General features: G+C 28.1%; 1 protein-coding gene and 1 non-coding gene across 4 annotated transcripts in view; one reads left to right on the plus strand and one right to left on the minus strand.

Moving 5' to 3' along the window:
• The window catches only part of LOC122530169 (V-type proton ATPase 116 kDa subunit a1), a 49,571-nt gene that overhangs the window by 13,481 nt on the left and 28,319 nt on the right, over positions 1-7,771 (plus strand). The window lies entirely within an intron of this gene.
• Positions 3,621-3,750, minus strand: LOC122530197. The gene has a single exon (XR_006306923.1). It is a non-coding gene; the product is annotated as a U4atac minor spliceosomal RNA (small nuclear RNA).

The raw sequence follows: 7,771 nt of genomic DNA on the forward strand, positions 1-7,771 counted from the left end.
AATTTTAAGTTGAAAGAATGAAATAAAAAGAAAGAATTTTAGAATATAAAATATCTAATTTTAAGTTGAAAGAATGAAATAGAAAAAGATAATTTTAAAATATAAAATAATTAATTTTAAGTTAACAGAATAAAATAAAAAAAAAAATAATAATTTTAAAATATAAAATATCTAATTTTAAGTTTTTGCATGCAGAATCTATTAGGGCTGTCAGGATTGTTTTCTAATAATAACTGAATGAAACGAAAAGAAAAAAGAAGAACGAAACAAAGAGACGAATTTTGAAAGAACGTCGAATCAAGCGTGCATCTCTCAGATTTCGCAGATACGATTTCACAAGAGATTCGGAACATTTCCTAATGTGTGTTACACTCACATCAGACAGATGGTCTGGTACGATTATTAAAGTCATTCAGCTGCTGATTGTCGTCCAAGGTTCCTACTACTTAAGTATTTCGTGCGTGTAGAGTCGGCGTAGGTTGTTCGCCAATGACTCGCTTGCTCAATTCGGCGTACGTGTCTCACAAACTGTTATTCCGCACGTAATTTTGAGGAGAGTGGAACATAACTACTCGAAATTCCTCGGTTGAGTGAGACGTTCGATGTAGCCATTCAAAATAAATCAAACGTCGAATACCAATGAAATATAAAAATTATAGTGACGTGTAAACTCACGAAGGTATTTGAACGAAGGTTCGTGATGGAAAATTCTTCTGAATATATATTACGTCTAACGAGAAACATGATTATTGTGAGTCGTGTCGATAAAATTTAAGATTAATCTGAAAATGTATATATATTGGTAAAATTTAAAACTAATCTGTAGAAATGATCAGTTTGTAATTTGTAAAACAGTGCATTCTTGGATATTTCAATGATTTTCCGTAATATATATATATATATATATATATATATATATATATATATATATATATATATATAAATAAAAACTTGTACATGTATTTCATTGTGATAAAATTTTTTTATCTTTTAATGTTTCTAATGGAAATTTTTTCGAAATTTTGATCGTCGGTAGTTCCAGCGTTAAAAAAAATAGAATTTCGGTAGGAAATTGTTTTATGCACTGAATGTTATAGGAAGCATCAAACTTTGAATATTTTATATATATATTATTTTATATATATCTTGTATAAATTTGTTATATATTATTTTATATATATTTTGTATAAGTTTGTTATATATTATTTTATATATATTTTATATAAATTAGTTATATATTATTTTATATATATTTATATAAATTTTTTATATATTATTTTATATATATTTTATATAAAATAATAAACTTGTTATATATTATTTTATATATATTATATATAAATTTGTCATATATTATTTTATATATATATTTGTTATATATATTATTTTATATATATTATATTATATTTTAATTATATTTTATTTATATTTATATATATTTTTACATTATGTACACATGTAAATTTTTTACAAATGCTTGAAAATTCGCGATCTATTCATCTGGTATGAAATATATATAAAAATTACTAATCTGAAATGTATCAAAGAAATGTATGTAGAAATTACTAAAATGTAGCGAAAATTATATTTACATATGTATATAATATTTTTAAATCGGCGATTTTTACACAATTTATTAACATAAAAGTCAAACTTCTGTCGGCATCTATATCTTTAATTAAAAAGATAGATTTTCTACTCCTCGAAATAGGAAGTTTCCTGAATTTATAACTTCCAGTAAATGCAGTGCGATGAACATGAAATAACAATTACATTTAACAATTGCGTCACGTGATGGTAATCACGTATGTATACTCACTATACATACGTGAATCTAATTATTAGCTTCCTTGATTAAACGTTAATAATAATTGCTCCTGGCATCCGTTCGCAATCTTATCGACTTTGTGCCTGACTTTGTTATTTACAATGTCAGGTTGCAGAGATTATTATCAATCGAAGAACGGAAGTCGCGTTACGGCGAAGAAAAAGATGCACTTTTTATCGTGTTCTTTTATCTTTATTCGGAGATAATTTACTGTTGCTGATAGCAAATGGCCATTTTGCATTTGTAAGTTAAATAAATAATTTTCCCAGGATCTGGGCAAAGATCAAAATTCAATTGAGTAATTTTTTGCAAAATTTAAATTCAAGTTTCATAAATCACAAAGTACAAAAACGCTAGAGCTAAAGAACATTAAGAGAGAGAAAAAGAAGAAATTGCAAATAGAAGTGTTGCATTAACGCAACATTCTGTTGGATCTTAACCCTATAACGATCGATGACGTTACTGCAGCGTCATGTGAGTCTCGATGTTAGTAATCAATGACGTGATAGCGGCGTCATATGATTCTCTGTTCAAAGTCAGTATCAAAAAAAAAAAAAAAAAAACATTCACTTCAACTGTGTAAGAAGCTAATTAAAATTCGTCTGTATCGAGAAAACAATCTCTGATTGAGAAACAATTCCATTGAACCTGTGTTAACAACGTTATTGTAACGCCACACGATTCTTAATGTTAGAAATCTTGAAGATGATGTTATTCTAACATCGTGTGATTTTTAGCCATCAATTTAGCTGTCGAAAAATGAATTGTAATAATTTATATATAATTTTATTATTGTAATATTTTTGTAATAAATTTTAAATTAAATATTATAATAAATTAAAAATAAAATTATTATAATAGTTTGTATGATAAATAATATTTATGTAATATTAATTATATAATAATTATATATATAATTTATATATTGTATAATATATTTATTATATATAGTAATATAAAAAATAATATTTATGTGATATTATATTATATAATAATTATATTAATATATTATATATTTTTTATTTTATATATAACTTATATATTATATAGTAATTATATATATTTTTTATTATATATATTATATATGTTTATATCCATATTTATTTACATATACAAAAGGTACTTTTATTTTACTTCTCACGGATTTGTCTTTGTACGTTATACAAGTTCTTAATAAAATTGGCGAAAATTGCTACTGAAGGTATTAGTGGATTAATAAAGTGTCGATACACTTATAGAACAACAGTGTATAGTGCATAACACAAATAAAAGCCGCAGATGAAGGACTGGTTCCGTGGCCCACATTTGGCGTTTACTTATCTATTCCAGTAGTTAGAGTCACGTTGCACAATGTTCTCTCTCTTGAGTAATGGACGTTCAACTCCATTGACGGACAATATGCACACGTATTGCTCGGGTCAGGTGATCAAAATAATGATTGGCTGGAAATAAAAATCGTTATTAGAAGAAACGTCAGAAAGATTTTTCTCTTCGCATGTATCACACAACAACCGGTCGTTGTTTTTCACATTCTTCTGTTTCATTCTCGACTGAATTATACAACAAACACGACCAACTAACCAACAACCTACTACTTATATTTTATTCTCGTGGAACATGCGTTGTTATTTCTTCGTTACATAGTGTTACAACGTTAACATAACGAGAGAAAAATTTTTTTTTTTGATAAAATATTTTCAAATTTATCGGAATATTGTGTCTCAGTGGTGATTGTGTTGTATATTTTTTGCAAGTACCTCAGATGCCTCAGAGCCTCTTGTGAAGTAAAGAGGCTTTCAAAAATTGCATCTCACGACAAAATTATGCGTGGATGCGAGTTTTATAAATTCATAATGGGCTTCAGCAACAGTATCCTCACTAAACGATCATTGTATACTTTGCTCCCCCAAGACAAGGATGAATAGTGAAGTTTACTATGAATTAATATAACGTGAGCAGGTAAATGTATTTGCGGGAACAAAATGCCATCTAGCGTTCTCCGTACGAAGCTTCAGATTTACGTACTTGTACGAAGCACAATTCGCTCGTTCATTTTCCTCAGCCTTGTTAATTAAATGACTTTTATTAAATATCAAAGAAACATTTGAATATTCAGCGATACAATCTTCGGCGTAATTTTAATTTTCTAAAGTTTTACTTTTATATTTGATAATTAAACTGTAGATCGCAGCAGTTTCGCTGGTTTTCTTTTAAAATAATCGTCTGTAATTAGAGATAACGTGGATATCGGATAAACCGCAAACCACTAGCAATGACCTAAAAAAACAACAAGTTATAAGTTCTGGCTTTAATAGTTACTCTTTGTAATATCGAGCCACGTTATTACTAAATTTTCAATAAATCTCGAATTATGTTTCGCCTGGCCTCGATTCTTCCGTATTTTTGAGAACCATGGTTACTTCCTTAACAATAGTAGTATCATTTTAGTAGCAGTTTCATTTTCCCCTTCAGCTTTGGATTAATAAAATTTTTAGATCAATAAAACACGTCAACGAAAAGTTTAAATTAATTTTCTACATTTCAATTGAGTATTAATCAGGAACGTCTAACAAGACGTTTATCTTACTAGAAACAAAGCTGCTTAACTTTTTAAAAATGAAATTACTTCATTGTAATCTTCAGATTTTATATCTGCACTCTTATTATTATTTGTCGTTATAAACAAGTACAAGGTAGGCACTTTAGAATTTTTCACGCGAGAAAGATAAAAACATGGGAGGAACGAGATTTTATTCAAAGATATAGATAATGCACGCCCTTTTCAACTATGTTCCAAGTAGCCCCTTTGCCAAATTTTTGACTACAAAAATCATTATCAAGCGATCGATGGATATTCGACAAAAACGTTGATTTAGAGTGCGTAATGACTCTAAAAAAAAAAAAAAAAAAAAAAAAAAAAAAAAAAAAANAAACGTTGATTTAGAGTGCGTAATGACTCTAAAAAGAAAAAAAAAAAAAAAAAAGAAGAAGAAAAATGATATCCGTTATCATCTCGTTCTTATCTCGGAGCAGTAGACGCATCATTTGTCGCCGCAAATAAGGGAGCAACAAATTGCAAAATTGCAATTCTACTCGCTCTTTTCCTCTTTTCCGAATTGGTCGAATTTCCTTTGTTCTCGAAAATTCCTTCACATTGAGAAATTCTTCACCGATTGTCGACAGCTGCTTATCTTATCTGCACGTGTATCTAGAAACTAACGAAGATTTGTATCCCTTAAACAACTTTGTTTTCTACAGACTCTTTCTACAGACAGTCTGTTAAGTGTCGAAATCCGTAGGAATTATTTTAAAAGAACGATCGAGATATAAGAAGACGAGCTTATATATACGTTCATTCGAAAACTTTGGATTATTTTTTTTTTTTTTTTTTTTCGTATAAAAATGAGTTTTGAATGCAGGACAGTTTGCAAGGTCTTTAAATTATTTAAATTACTTTCGATTAAAAAAGAAAGAAAGGGAAACAATTATGTACAAATTATATAATTATATAATTATAAAATTATTAATTTAAAATTATAAAGTTATTATTAATTAAAATTATAAAATTATTATTAATTAAAATTATAAAATTATTATTAATTAAAATTATAAAATTATATTTTATAATTATTATTAATTAAAATTATAAAATTATATTTTATAATTATTATTAATTAAAATTATTATTAATTATGTAATTATATAATTATAAAAAATTTTTGTAGAAATTTGCCAGTAGAAAAGTATTTCTGTTTGTATCAGTCAACATTGTTAACAATAAATACAAATTAGTATAGTCATGAAATTAATGGTCAATCAAAGACAAATCAATTTTAATTCTTATAAACGACATATGTAGAAGAAGCAAGTCATATTTGTCGTTTTTTTCTTTTATAAAAATCTAATTAACAAATGATTTATGATCCTTTTTGGGTTAACAGAAATTAGCAATACGTGTAGAGAGTAGAAAGTATGTTTCGTCTGACGATGGAAAAAACAGAAAATGGTCGCTGTAAGCAAACAATTTAACAGTAATTTATTACAAAGCCCGTCTTCCTGTCCCACGACTCGTTATTCGAATCACGATGATATTTGTTCAAATGTTCCGTCGAAGTCGGCCCGATTTGTCAACGAATGGATCGTCCGCGTGACTTCGATCATGTTCAAATTCGCTCTCTATATTGAGTAACTGTAATCTTCCGTAACGTCCGTGCGCATCTCTCCTTCCTGCGTTTATGATCCTTCGTCGATCAAATGCAATTCCATTGTGCATCATGTTTCATCATGTAGTTACCAGTTACGTATAATGTTCCAGCTCGAGATTCTGAATCAAAAAAGAACGATTAGGTTATTCGTGTTTACGGGGATTCATTATACAATATAATTTTGTATTTTGTTATTTCATTATTATTTTATTATTTTATACTTTTATTATTTTATTATTTTTCTGTTATTTTATACTTTTATTATTTTATTATTTTTTTTCTGTTATTTTATACTTTTATTATTTTATTTTTTTCCTATTATTTTATTATTTTTCTGTCATTTTATACTTTTATTATTTTTTTTTTCTATTATTTTATACTTTTATTATTTTATTTTTTCCCTGTCATTTTATACTTTTATTATTTTATTTTTTTCCTGTTAATTTATACTTTTATTATTATTTTTTTTTGTGTTATTTTATACTTTTATTATTTTATTTTTTTTCTGTCATTTTATACTTTTATTATTTCCTTTTTTCTGTTATTTTATACTTTTATTATTTTATTATTTTTCTGTTATTTTATACTTTTATTATTTTATTATTTTTCTGTTATTTTATACTTTTATTACTTTATTATTTCCTAAAGTATTGTCTTCTAAAGTCTATTAATTTTATTAATGTAAGGTATTTTCAATCAATGAAAATTACAATGCAAAATCATATTACAATTGCAATGCAAAATTACAATTAAAAATCATATTACACATTACTTTAGAAAGTAAAAGACTAGAAAGCAAAGCAATTGAATCAAACTTCGCTTTGCTTATTGAAATATTCCGAGGCTACATCTAAGTATGTACATACGTACATTTTTATATAACTATCATACGCATTCTACATACTTTAGACTTTGCCAGACTTCAGCCTTTTTTAGACTTTTAGACTTCCTTTTAGATTTTTAGTTCTTGTTTATCATTTTCGTTCGGCTTATATAACCTGAATCACGTTATCGATCAATTGAATTTATTGGCTCGAATAATTTTTCATAATTCCCGTTAATCCGTTTATCAACTCGATTCCACTTTATCTGAGAGAGAAACTAATGCGTGCACGATTGCACGACAATCTATCATTACATTCTATTTGTTTAATCAACAAATTTCTCGTTCAATATTCGCAAGAAAAAAAAAACATTCCGATCGTGCAATTCATCTTTCAACGAATTCTCGAACATTTCTCTCCCAGTCATTTCCTTCGATCGTCAGCTCTGACGATCGTTTCATCAGTTGCTTGATAACGATCTGAATCGTGTCAACCGGCGATTTAGCAAAGCTCTCTCTCTCTCTCTCTCTCTCTCTCTCTCTCTCGCGCGCGCGGATCAATCTTTCCATAGCACGTGTATTATATTTTCCGCGAAACCGGTGAACGATTTCCAACGAGAGGTCTCGAAGACAGTTTCGAGAGCTTAATTATTCGCGTGTCGAACCGAATTGCAGAAGGCGTTGCCATCGACGAAACGAGTATGTGAGCGTTCCACATACGCGTACACCTGACACGGCGAATTGATTTGGATAAATGTATCTTAACGGTGTACGATTATGTACAATGAACAGACCTCATCACGAGGTCTGGCTCCTTTTGTCGTGCGACACCCCACCACAAACACACACACACACACACACACACACACACACACACACACACACACACACACACACACACACACACACACACAC

This window comes from Frieseomelitta varia, unplaced genomic scaffold (assembly GCF_011392965.1).
Source record: "Frieseomelitta varia isolate USP_RPSP 00005682 unplaced genomic scaffold, Fvar_1.2 scaffold_331, whole genome shotgun sequence".
Classification (NCBI taxonomy): Eukaryota; Metazoa; Arthropoda; class Insecta; order Hymenoptera; family Apidae; genus Frieseomelitta; species Frieseomelitta varia.